Source organism: Talpa occidentalis, unplaced genomic scaffold (genome assembly GCF_014898055.3).
Source record: "Talpa occidentalis isolate TD23 unplaced genomic scaffold, MPIMG_talOcc4v2.1 talOcc4.8, whole genome shotgun sequence".
NCBI lineage: Eukaryota > Metazoa > Chordata > Mammalia > Eulipotyphla > Talpidae > Talpa > Talpa occidentalis.
Genome location: NW_023605194.1, coordinates 72,214,581 through 72,228,851, shown reverse-complemented (window position 1 = coordinate 72,228,851; position 14,271 = coordinate 72,214,581).

Here is a 14,271-nt window from a genome sequence, read left to right as displayed (position 1 = left end):
TTCCCAGAATTGACTCCTGTTCTGAGGACATACTGGCCTGTGTGCATGATCCCTACTAACTAGAATAATTTGTTCCAGCAGTAACTTATTAATTTGTATCAACATAAACACAATTGCATGCTATTTTCTTGTCCTTTTGTTCTTATCTTTAAGAAAAGCCTGGGCTGGGAGAGTGAGAGGCAGAGCTGCTCTCAATGGCTCCCCAGCCTCTCCCTGCTGAAGAGTCATTTAGACCCCAAGTCTTCATTAATAGCTAAGCAGCCAGGTGGCTCCCTTAACCCCGACACCCACACTCAGACCCTCACCCATTTTTCCTCTCCCTCCCCCTTCACGCCACACCTGACAGGTAACCATGACCAGACCAGTGCAGCACGCAGGGAGTGTTTATTTCCACACTGGTGAAACATCATCATCTATAGGGTAAACAGAGACCCAGATTCAGACTTTCTCTGCAAGTGCTCAGGCCCCAGGACACACAGCAGAGTCCCCCAGGGGGTCTGTTCTCATCAGGAGGCACGTGTCTGACTTTCTGACACGGCATCAGGGCAGACCCAATTTCCACTCATGTTGGGTATGTGATTTGCCTGCTTCTACATGACACCTTTGTCTTGTTGATGTATGTTTCCTTGAAAAAACTTTAAATATTTCTATTTTTACATTTCAGTTGATGAACTCTCATAAAGTGCATAAAGTCAATGTACCAAAAGCTAAGGAAAAACATATCTCTCACCAGAGATTTATTCATTGCCTGCTGCTCTCACAGAGGCGTAAGGACTCTGGAGGTGGCGGAGAGAGGTGAATGGAGTCCAGCAGAAGAGGACTGCGGCAGCTCCCACCTGGAGCCTGGGTCTCCTCTCCACAGTGCTCCACACAGCCTGGGAGAGACCAGAGTCACTGTGTGTGACACTGTGAAAAGGAGTAGGAAAGGACAAACAGGTCCATTCAATGGCAGAATTGAGGTTTACGATGGACTCTTAAGTTAATGAAAACTTGTATTTCATAGTGATGGACTAATAGTGATGGACATAATTCTTAATGTGAAGAATTCAACATTTCTAAGGTGCTTATTCAAATACAAAATTGTTGGCCACAATTTCATAGGAATACATACACCTAATGTACTTTGTTGCTAGGACACTCCCAGAAATTGTTCTGAGAGCCCTGCTTCCTCCATTCATTTCCTTGGACATCTCTCTTTGGAAACGACTTGGATATGCCCTTGGATGTTTTTCCAAAGGGAATCAGTGCACATGTGCATAGGAGGAAAAGCACTTTTCCAGAGGTCTTGCCTTCTGGGACACTGTCCTCCTGGGGAGGCACCCAGGGTTAGCCAGTCAGGGGACACGGCTGGGCAACAGTCTCAATAAATCCACCAAAAATGCTGTGAAATTCTTACCCAACAGGCCTCAGTCAGGGTACCAGATAACCACAGTCTCTCCGTCATCCTGGCCACACCAGCCCAAAATGTAGAAGCACTCAACTTCCTGTCAGAAAGCAACTGGGCCTGTTTTTAAGTCGTTACTTTCAGGTGGATCTTTACAGAGAAAACGCTCAGGGATCCATCTAAACCCACGCTCTGTGTTTGCAACAAGGCACCTGGGTGAGGAAGTCTTAAATTCCATGACAAAACAATCAACGGAACTTCACAATCGCTCTTAGAACTCTTGAAAATACGAAGGGGTGTCAATTGAAGGGACTCACCTGTGTCCAGGGCAGCATCCCCACTGAAGAGCATACCCACATGCCCATCACACCCGCACCACCAAGCGCCTGGGTACCTGAGACGAGCAAAATCAGTGATAAGCTTGTTAGGGGGAAAAGGATGTCCTAAAGGTAATTCCATACAGGCTTTGTGGACTCCACCCCCACCCTGGATCAAAGCCAAAGACACTGGGAACTCCATATCCCATCACCACCAAAGGGAAAGTGGCTGGGACCTGAGGGTGGGGTTAAGCAGCCAGGTTGGTATAAAGCCAGACATGTGGGCTTTGGAGGGTCCCTCCATTTTGGCTCTCCACCAGCTTGCAGCGTCAGGCCAGCTCTGAGAGTGCTTTTTGGGTTTCCAGGTCGGCGGATCGGGTAGGACGCATTAAAGACTTTATTTCCCTATTTTCTCCCTGAGTTGTACATTTTCCTTATTTCCTTTTCCCTTGTAAATAAACCTTTTATTAACCTTTTGTGTGTGCCTGTAGTGGCCTATCAGTAAGTCCCTTTTAAGCGCGCGGGTGAGGACCCACAGCCAGGCAACCCGTTCAATATCGGGGCTGCCCTATAACAGCTTGGCGCCCAAGGTGATTTCCAAGATTCACCCGTGGTTGACCAGCCCAAAGTAATTTTTCTTGCGTTGGTCACCATAAAGCGCATTAGTCTGCAGGACTCGCAGTTATCGGGGCTGTCCTATAACAAGCTGACAACAGTCAACAACTCCAGCAGACCCCCTCCGGCAGAAGAGACCCTCTCACGCACACCCAAAATTGCAGCAATCGCCTGACCCTATAAAGACCCGCGCGCGCTCCCATTTTGACGTGCGACTCTCAGCCTGCAGAGCTGTCACCTCACGGACTCTCAATAAAGCCCGTTTCAGTCAGATACTCTTGGCCTCCTCTTCTACCATTCTGTGCCGAAACCCGGGAGTGGTCTCCTCTCTAGTCCAACACCCACTCACTCCCGGGCCTCACCCACCTGCCCCACTCCCACTCCCAGTTCAGGCGCCACGTGGCTCCCTCCTCCCACTACCGCCCTCAGGGCCTTGCCCGACTCTCCTCTCTACTGTATCCGCAACGCCCGGGATCCCCCTTCATCCCACATTCGTACGCAGATCCTCAGGTGCTCAGCTTCACCCCAGCCCCAAGCTTCAGAGACAACGACCATTCACAAGCTGCCCGCCGCAGGAGCCAACATAGAGGTTCCGGGACTTCCGTGGACAGGAGGGCCACGGCTGCGCCTGTGCAGACGCCGGAAGCCCCTGCCCAGAGCGGTGGCGGGAACCACGTGTCCTCGGAGACTACATTCCCCACGATCCTGTGTGCGCCCGTCGGGAGCTTTCGGAGGGGGTCTTTCCGGGGTGGGAGAGGGAGGGGCCAGGTAGGGAGGGGCCAGGTAGGAGAGGGAGGGGGCAGGTAGGAGAGGGAGGGGGCAGGTGGGCGGGGCTTTGGAGAACGCGTTGGGGCGGCGAAGTAAAGGGGGGACCTTACTTCGCCCCCAGAGAAGAGAGTTCCTCCCTGTTCCTCTCCGGTCTGCCCCGAGCCAGCTCAGCTGACGCCTAGGGGGCTGGTGTCCGAGGCTACAGGTCATGGTATCAAGTCCAGAGACCTGGTCCCGCCCTGGCAGGATAGCTGAGCCTTCAGGCCCTGAAGCGAAGACTCTTGATTTTGTAGTTCAGCCTGTTTGGGGGACAGGCGATCATTGTGGGGTGACCTGGGCCTCCACCACAGGAACAGGATACTCCTTCTATAACTGAGTTAGCACCTGGCCAGGGACACTCTGAGCGAGGCCCCTGGAGAGAGGAAGCTGTGCTGGGAACCCCTTCGACAGCTGGAGGATGGGGGCGCTGGGACCAGACCTGATGTACTGCACGGAGGCTACCTTGTCGAGGAAGGCACTGTGGTCTGAGTCTCTGCCATCATACGACACCAAAAGTACCCCCCCCCACACACACACGTGAGGAATAAGTGCAATTACTGTCCAGGGAGGCAGATGGAGACAGGGAATGGTGGGAGCAAGGAGTCTGGACAAGCAGACCTCTCCCGTCTCTCCGGCTGCTCCTCTCAGCAGTGGATTTCAGTGGATCTGCCTGTTCTGCTCCCCACTCTGTCTCTGGTGAATCCTCTCGCCCCTGCACATCTGGCCTATACCCCAGTTCTTGTATGCATAAATAAACTTAAAAAAAAATTCTGCATCACATTAACATTTGCTCCTTACAAGATGATTCATCTGTACTCAGTACTTTCTCATTATGCAAAACACTGCATTTTACAGCAACACCAGGTTTTTGCACCTGCTATCATTGATGCAGTGATTGCCTTGCAATTTTTTTTAGTGGTCCTCATGCTACATTTATTTGCAATGTGGGCAAGCACACCTGCAGCCCTCAGCCTATGGTATATACGAAGCAATTAAACATGGTCTTACACTGTCATGGCATTTCCATGTCTTGAGAGCACGTCCAGTATGAGTGGCACTTTGTGCAGATCTCATGGTGCTAGCCAAGGCTTGCAGTGCTGCATGAAACAAAAATACACAAGAATCCTATCACTTTTTATGCAGTTTACGGGAGATGCACTGTTCACCTGATGATCACATTCACTCAGCATTTTAAGCTGATGCTTGGAAACTCAGTACTTGTGCTCACTGTAACAGCAACAAGAAAGAGTCAAGAACTTATCACAGCAATTAAGATTTTACCTGCATGTTTATATTTCTCTCAGCTGTGAATGGTGCAAGGTACATTGTGTGTGCATAATTTTAATATAACAGTAAATGGACTATCTTCTACATGATTTATGCTTACTTTTTTTGTTAATGTTTTTGATATTTCTAGACTACAAGGTTCATTTCATTTTAAAATTCACAATTCTTCAAAAAAATTTTCAATATATTTATTGGAAAGAATCTGTGTATAAGTGGACTTTTGCAGTTCAAACCCATGTTCAATGGTCCAAAGTGTTTAGTTAGAAAATCAGACACCATCTTGCAGAAAAGAGAGGATGGCGGAGCACAGTAGCTTAGAATCATTTGCAGAACCACCTCAGCCCACTCAAGGAACTGATGATGTGCCATGCGAGATTTCGGAGCTCTTAAGATCAGCAATGGCGAAGCGCCTCCAGCTGCCCTTCTCACTGGACTATGTGTTGGAATCCTGAGACTGTGCCGCTCTTAACCTGAAAATTCAGCCCATTGAAATGTAAACCAGGTTTATTTGGGATCAGAGACTGAAATCAGAGTATAGAGATTCAGGTAGAAACCTAAAATGTGCTTCAAGGAAGGATCAATTTGAGAGTTTTTTTATGAGAAGAAAATATGGAGATAATATAAGTGATTGAAGAGTTGATGATTCAACAAGCTTCAACTACTTTTGGTGCAGATAATTGGTTACTGATTTCCTAGAAATGTTGAAAGGGAAACTGACAGTTTCTAGCATTAAGCTAAAATTTGATAATTTTCACTTTTAGTGATTCTGGAGTCTTCTCAAATAATTGTTTGCTTGATAAGTTCCCATAACAATTGCATTTGATACAGTACAAAGGTCTTTGTTTCAGCTCAGTGGTCTTCAGCCCCGTTCAAATGAGACAGAAAATGAATTTTTTCTATATGGCTCCACAAACCCATTTAAAGAACAGTTCACAACTGTGACTTTTCACACCAAAATCACACATTAAGTGTATACAAATCAAGAAACTGGTCACTCCAGGTAAAATATCTTCAGATTAAGAGCGACCACACACAATGAGCTATGCTCAAAGCACTGTAAGTATCTAGAGTGAGTACAGATGACAAGACCCTAAATTTTGAGACCCCAGCTTTGAGAATATTTGGGAGGCCTGATTCAGCTGCATGTGGAAGTTACATGGAGTTTATGGTCAAGAAGTGGACAGTGCCATTCTGTATTTCCAGTAACAGCCACATTAATATGACCCATCCTATATTCCCGTGATGTGCCCATGACTAGGCAGAGTCTATTTCCCCACCCCTTGTAATCTTCATACAGACGCTACAACTGCAGTAAACAAAAAAGCAGAAACAATACAAAGAACAAAAACTATACTGGGCCTCCCCTGGTGGTGCAGCGGTTAAGCGCTGGGCCGCGAGGCTGCCTGCAGCCTCTGCAGCGCTGGTTTGATCCCTGGCTGCAGGCTGAGGGTCCCACATGGCACGCAGACCTCTCCTGCTGTGCCAGCTGCTCTCCTCGCAGTGTATTTCGTCAGTCTGCCTGTTCTGCTCCCCGCTCTGGCTCTGGTGAATTCTCTCACCCTCCTGCGCTTCTGACTGTACCCAGTGCTTGTAAATAAATAAATAAATCTTAAAAAAAATTATACTGTGCTAGGAGTATTGATGCAAAATGTTGACTTGCAGGTTAAGTCAAACCCTTTAGAGAACCACTGATCTGTGCTATTTTTTAAAACATTTAAGCACAATATTTAACATTTCTATCTGAAAATTTTCATCCAAATTACCTAAATTTCATTATAAATTCTGATACAGGGAGCCTCCCTGGTGGTGAAAGGGGTTAAGTCTCAGCATTATGAAGCTATCTGCAGCCACTGCAGCACAAGTTCAATCCCCACCAGGGAGCTGATCCACAAGGCGCAGCAGATCTCTCCTGTCTCCCCGCTGCTCCCCTCAGCAGTGGATTTCAGTGGATCTGTCTATTCTGTTCCTTACTCTGTCTCTGGTGAATCCTCTCATCCCCACACATCTGGCCTACACCCCAGTTTTGTATACATAAATAAATCTTTAAAAAAATAGAAATTCTGGTACACATAAGCTTGGAAATTTGGTTGAAAATACATTAAAAATACTTGTAAACTTTTCATTTAGTCTTACTGCTCAATGATTTGTCTCTGCATGAGGAAGACATTCAATACTTGTTGCATTTTTCTTTCTTCCTATGATTTGATTTTCTCATCCATTAACTTGAAAGATGACAACACAGATTCTTTCCTTTGTCAATTTCCTACACAAAGACTGGTAATTTTTTCCAGAGAGCTGGACTAAATTGAAAAGAAAAACTGGCTACAATGCACTGGTAGTGTTGCAGATAGCTCTCATACCCAAGTGCTCAACAAAGTAAGCATTTCTCAGACAAAGTTCAAATGGAGATTGTTAAGATAGTTCGGAAAACTGCTCACCCCAACCCCTTGTCTTAAATCATGGTGCCATCTTTGCCCTTTGGTTCCCAAGGCAAAGTGGCAGGTCATTTACCCTTCTGGAACACAGGGCCTGAAAACCTGGTAAACTACTTTGTGGCCCAGCATGAAGTAATAGTCATTGCTGGTGTTCATATTCTCCTGTCCAGACTTCAGTTACAGGGTCTCAACCATAGTAAAGGGAGGCTGTTCTCTCAACATAAAAATACTGTTTTGCTAACCACAAGGTCAGTCTCGGCCAAATAAGAGGACACACATGTGAGTTCTCCGGTGTTAAGGCTGCTTTCCAGTAGAAAGTTCTCCTACACTCTTGACATTCACAGGGTCTCTCTCATGTGAGTTTGATGAACACTAAGGTCTGACTTCTGGCAGAAACTTTTACTAGATTTTTTACATTCATAAGGTTTCTCTCCTGTGTGAGTTCTTTGATGTCTAGTAAGAGCTGACTTCCAGTGGAAAGTTTTGCTACAGTCTTGACATTCATAAGGTTTCACTCCCATGCGAATCCTTTGATGTACAGTGAGGGCTGACTTCCAGTAGAAAGCTTTCCTACATACTTTACATTCAAAGGGTTTCTCTCCTGTGTGAGTTCTCTGATGTTTAGTGAGGTCTGATTTACAATAGAAACTTTTCCTACATACTTTACACTCGTAGGGTTTCTCTCCTGTGTGAGTTCTCTGATATATTGTGAGACTTGACTTCCAATAGAATATTTTTCTACACTCTTGACATTGATAGGGTTTTTCTCCTGTGTGAGTTCTCTGGTGCACTGTGAGGGCTGGCTTCTGAGAGGAAGTTTTCCTACATTCCTGACATTGATAGGGTTTCTCTCCTGTGAGTTCTCTGATGGCATGGTGAGAGCTGACTTACAGTAGAAAGTTTTCCTCCATTCTTCAGATTTATAGTGTTTCTTACCTGTGAATTTTCTGATGTCCATTAAGAGCTGATTTCTGATTTCTGGAAGAAAGTTTTCCAGCATTCTTTACATTAATCCTATGAGAATTCGCTGATGTCTGAGTGTTGACTTCTCACAAGATTTCAAACATTCATGAGATTTCTCACTTGTTTGTCTATTCTTATTGTTACTGAGAATAGAACTTCTACAGACAGTTTTATCACATGTGTTATATTCATTTTTTCCCTCCTAATTGAGATCTGTGAAGCTGAGTAAGGTATAATTTCTTGCTGAAATAACTCCTACTTTGATTACATTTGTGTTTATCCTCAAAATCTCTCTATTGATTTCACCAAAAAGATTTCCCTCCATTCATTACATTTGTAGTGCGTCTTCCCCCATGTGACTTCTCTCTTGGGCAACAACAGCTAACTTATCCCAGTCTGTCCCATTATATTTACAGGCAGTCTCTCCTATCAGAGGTCTCCTATGTGCAAAGAATATTGTTTCTTTGTTGAAGGCTCTCACTTGTTCACTAAATTCAAAAGGCTGTTTCAAAGTTTTAATCATCTAATGGACAACAGGATGCTCAGGATAGCTGAGAGATTTCCTGGCTGTTTTAGGGCCCTCAGATTTCTCTCTAGCATGAATCTCATCATACTTTTCAGTGGAAAACATTTTCTTACACACATGAAACTCCTCAGGTATCATTTCTGAACATGTTTCATTATTTATAATTAGGTTTGAAATATGGATTGAGACCAAGTAAAACATTTTCTGTACGTAAGTTCTCTCCTTAATTGATGTTTTGCTGTTGGTAATTAGAGCTTGCCACAATGCCTGCCTTGATTCTCCTGATTGGCCTGGATCAGGTCATCCATGGTCTGGACATCTAAAATGAGATTAAAATAACCACATCTTATGAACAACATCTAACAGTTCTTAGGAATGCTAATGTAAAGATAAAGAAGTTTCTACTAACATAGTAGTATTGTAGAAATAAAGTCTAGCCTTTTAACCAGGCAGAGGAAGAACAAGCAATACTTCAGGAATGGTGAGGTCAGGAGAAGATTTATGACTCATGCATGAGGTCCCAGACCTGGGTAGCCCCATAAGGTCTGAACACTGGTTTGAAGACCAAGTGTTCCTCTTATACACAACTGTCTCCATATCTGTTACATTGATAGCATTGTTTTTCAGCAGGCACAACCATTTGTGGCAAAGTCCCCCAGACAAGGGGGGAAAGACAAGGGGGGAAAGATGCAGGCATTTGGGGATGGCCTTGGAGAGAGAGACCAGCCAGTTGGCTGCCCAACTTTGTAGATAAGAGTGCTGAGGCCCTGGCCATGAATCTTGAACAGGAAGGAGCTGTAAGAAAACAAACTTGTTGATTATGCCTGCATTGGAATGTTCATTGCACCTGGGCTAGAAGTTCTGCTGGAATCTTTATGATATTCCTTTGTTCAATAATATATTTTCTCATCAGTAGCACAAGTTTTTTTTAAATCAGTAATGAATTTTGATTTTAGGATCTTCTCCCTAATAAATTAGGTAGTAATTTGCATTAATAATTAATAATTTCCCTAGTAAATTGCATTAATAATTTTCTAATGTCAATTCATATTGACAAACCCAAAAATACTTCTAAGTTTGTCCTTTTTTAAATGTCTAAGGTAATACTTTCCCTACTCTGTAATGTTAAATTTCAGCTGAGAGTTTTCACCTACATTTGTTTACACCCTGTTCTTTTTCTCAACATTTTTCTTAAAATATTTGTGGCCATTATGTGCGGGCCTTTTGGTGATCACCCTGGTTAAAATTTTTCTGGATCAGCTATTTATTGAATTAAGAGGCAGGCCTATGTGTTTGTCATGGAGGCAGGAAAAATGCAAAGGGACAGGATTTTGCTCCTGCATTTGTTTCCTGGGGAATGACGACAGGCATCTGGGATTTTTTTCAAAGGCAGAAAGGCATCATGTTTTTTCCATGCAAGGTGAGCATTCTGTGAATTCCTGATTAAACACTGTATCATTAGCTCCTAAGAACTGAACAGAAACTCTGGCTCATGTCTTTGTGCGATGCTCCCCTACTGATCAAAAGACTCACATTTTGCAACCTGGGCTGTGCCCATCATATTTATTTATTTATTTATTTATTTATTTATTTATTTTATATATTTTTACATCATTTTTTCATGTTTTCACAATGTATGCATTTTCATCTTGGTTATATTCCCCATACAATTCCCACCCTCTTATTTTTAACCCAATCTCTCCTCCCCCCCCACCCGCCTGTAGTGTGTCTCTGGTTTATAGTTGCTTGTTGATTTGAATTTTTACTTTATTATAATTAGTCTTTTTTCTGGTCCGTTATTTAGGTTTTCTAAATTCCTGCTATGAGTGAGACCATCCGGTATTTTTCTTTTTCTTTCTGACTTATTTCGCTGAACATGATCCCTTACAGTTCCATCCATGTTGCTGCAAAATGGCATGAATTTATCTTTTATGATTGCTGAGTAATATTCCATGGTGTTTATGTACCACATCTTCTTGATCCAGTCATCTATTTTGGGCATTTGGGTTGTTTCCATAGCTTAGCTATTGTCAATAGTGCTGCTATAAACATAAGGGTGCAGGCGCCCTTTGGAATTGATGTTTCTGTGTCATTTGGTTAAATACCTAGGAGTGGATCATATGGAAGCTCCATCTTTAGCAGGTTGAGGAATCTCCACACAACTTTCCATAGTGGTTGGAGCAGTTTGCACTCCCACCAGCAGTGCAGGAGAGCTCCTTTTCTCCACATCCTCGCCAACATTTGTTGTAGCTAGTTTTTTTAATATGTGCCATTCTCACTGGTGTAAGATGGTATCTCATTGTAGTTTTTGATTTGTATTTCCCTGATTACAAGTGATGCTGAACATTTTTTTCATATGCCTGTTGGCCATTTGCATTTCCTCTTTGGAGAATTTCCTTTTTAGCTCTTCTGCCCATTTTTTGACTGGATTGTTTTCTTTGCTTTTGTTGAGTCTCTTAGCTCTTTGTAGATTTTTGTGATCAGTCCTTTATCATTAGTGTTGTGTGCAAAAATTTTCTCCCATTCAGTGGGGTGTCTCTTTGTTTTGGTTACTGCTTCTTTTGCTGTGCAGAAGCTCTTTAATTTGATGTAGTTCCAGCTGTTTATCTTTGCCTTCATTATCACTGCTTTGGGTGATGAGACTTTAAAGATGTTGCTGAGGTGTATGTCATGTAGTGTTTTGCCTATATTTTCTTCTATATATTTTATGATTTCAGGTCTTAGTCTAGTTCTTTAATCCATTTTAAATTGGTTTTTGTGCATGGTATGAGGTAGTAGTCAAGCTTCATTCCTTTGCAAGTAGCAACCAGTTTTTCTAGCACCACTTATTGAACAAACACTCTTTGCTCCATTGCATATTCTTTGCTCCTCTGTCAAAGATTAGTTGACTGTAAATCTGTGGGTTTCTTTCTGGATTTTCTATTTGGTTCCATTGGTCCATGGTATTGTTCCAATACCATTCAGTTTTGATTATTATGGCTTTGTAGTACAATTTGAAATCTTGGAGTGTGCGGCCTCCATTCCCTAAAATTTTTTTTTCAGGAGAGCTTTGGCTATTCAGGGTTTTTGGTGGCTCCATATGAATTTCATCAATATTTTTTCTATTTCTTTGAAGAATGTCATTGAAATGTTTATTGGAATAGCATTGAATCTGTATATTGCTTTTGGTAGGATGGACATTTTGATAATGTTAATTCTTCCAATCCATGAGCAGGGGACGTCTTTCCATTTCTTTGCATCTTCTTCTATTTCTTTTAACAGTGTTTTACAGTTTTCTTTGTATAGGTCCTTTACCTCTTTTGTTAGATTTATTCCCAAGGATTTGAATTGTTTTTTTGTTTCAATAGTAAAAGGAATGGTTTTCTTGGTTTCTTCTTCTTCAGATTTATTGTTTGTGTATAGGAAGGCTACTGATTTTTGCATGTAAATTTTGTATCCTGCCACTTTACTAAACTGATTGATTAGTTGAATTAGTTTTTCTGTAGAGTTTTTGGGGTTCTTTATGTTTATTATCATATCATCCACAAATAGTGATAGTTTGATCCAATACCATGCAGTTTTGATGATTATGGCTTTGTAGTATAGTTTGAAGTCTGGGAGTTTGATGCCTCCATTCCCTTCTTTTTTTTTCAGGAGAGCTTTGGCTATCCGGGGTTTTTGGTGGCTCCATATGAATTTCATGAATAATTGTTCTATTTCTTTGAAGAATGACATTGAAATTTTGATTGGAATAGCATTGAATCTGTAGATTGCTTTTGGTAGGATGGCCATTTTAATAATGTTTATTCTTCCAATCCATGAGCAGGGGATGTCTTTCCATTTTTTTGTGACTTCTTCTATTTCTTTTAACAGTGTTTTACAGTTTTCTTTGTATAGGTCCTTTACCTCTTTTGTTAGATTTATGCACAAATATTTGATTTTTTTTGTTTCGATAATAAAAGGGATTTTTTTTATTTCTTCTTCTTCAGATTTATTGTTTGTGTATAGGAAGGCTACTGACTTTTGCGTGTTGATTTTGTATCCTGCCACTTTACTGAACTGATTGATGAGTTGAATTAGTTTTTCTGTGGAGTTTTTGGGGTTCTCTATGTATATTATCATATCATCTGCAAATAGTGATAGTTTGACTTCTTCTTTTCCTATTTGGATTCATTGGATGTCTTTCTCTTGTCTTATTGCTCTGGCTAGGACTTCCAGTATTATATTGAAAAGCAATGGTGAGAGTGGACATCCTTGTCTTGTTCCAGATCTTAATGGAATTGCTTTCAGCTTTTCACCATTGAGAATGATACTGGCTGTTGGCTTGTCATAGATGGCCTTTATGATGTTGAGGTATGTTCCTTGTATCCCAAGAATTTCAAGGGCTTTTATCATGAATGGGTGTTGCACTTTGTTGAAAGCTTTCTCAGCATCTATTGATATTATCATATGGTTTTTATATTTCTTTTTGTTGACGTGTTGGATAACGTTGTTTGATTTTCGGATGTTGAACCATCCTTGGTTCCCTGGCATGAATCCTACTTGGCCATGGTGAATTATCTTATGGATACATTGTTAGATTCTGATAGCTAAAATTTTATTGAGGATTTTTGCATCAGTGTTCATTAGGGAGATTGGCCTGTAGTTTTCCTTTTTTGTGTTGTCCTTGTTCGGTTTTGGTATTAGTGTAATATTGGCTTCATAGCACGTGTTTGTTTGGTATTGTCCCTTCCTTCTCAATTTTTTGGAAGAGTTTGTGAAGGATAGGCACTAATTCGTCTCTGAATGTGTGGTAGAATTCATTTGTAAATCCATCAGGTTCTGGGCTTTTGTTTTTGGGGAGGTTTTTGATTACCATTTCAATTTCGCTGCTTGTAATTGGTCTGTTTAGGTGTTCTATTTCTTCTTTATCTAGCTTTGGGTGATTGTAGAGTTGTAGGAATTTGTCCATCTCCTCTAGATTGTTGAACTTGTTTCCATATAACTGTTCATAGTAGTTACTGATTATTCTTTTGATTTCTGCTGTGTCTGTTGTGATTTCTCCTCTTTCATTTATGATCCTGTTTATTTGTGCTTTCTCCCTTTTTCCTTTGTGAGCCTGGCTAGGGGTTTGTCTATTTTATTTATTTTTTCGAAGAACCAGCTCTTGGTTACATTGATCTTTTGGATTGTTTTTTTTAGTTTCAATTTCATTTATTTCTGCTTTGTTTTTTAATATTTCTTTTCTTCTACTGGTTTTGGGGTTTTTTGGTGTTCTTTTTCTAGATCTCTGAGCTTCGAGATTAGGTCGTTTCTTTGAGTTCTTTCTTGTTTCTTGATGTGAGCCTCTATTGCTATATATTTTTCTCTTATTACTGCTTTTGCTGCATCCCATACATTTAGGAAATTGGTGTCCTCATTGTCATTCAATTCAAAGAATTTTTAATTTCTTCTTTGATCTCCTCATTAGTCCAGTGGTCTTCCAGTTGTGTGGTTTTCAATCTCCATGAGGTAGGAGAGTTCCTTGACTTCTTTTTATGGTTTATTTCTAGTTTGATGCTTTCATGGTCAGAAAAGATGGTTGGTATGATTTCGATCTTAGTGTATCTGTTGATGTTTGTCTTGTGTCCCAGTATGTGATCGATCCTGGAGAATGATCTGTGTGCATTTGAGAAAAATGTGTACTCTGGTTTTTTTTGGGTTTAGTGTTCTATAGATGTCTGTTAAGCCCAAGCGCTCTAGGTCCTTATTTAGAGCTTTAGTGTCTTTACTTATTTTTTGTCTCATTGATCTATCCATTATTGATAGTGGTGTGTTGAAGTATCCCACTACGTATGTGTTTTCTCTGATATCTGTTTTCAGAGATGACAATAGTTGTCTGATATATTTTGGTGCTCCTTCGTTTGGTGAATATATGTTGATGAGTGTTATTTCTTCTTGAAGTATTGTCCACTTGATCATAATGTAGTGACCGTTGGG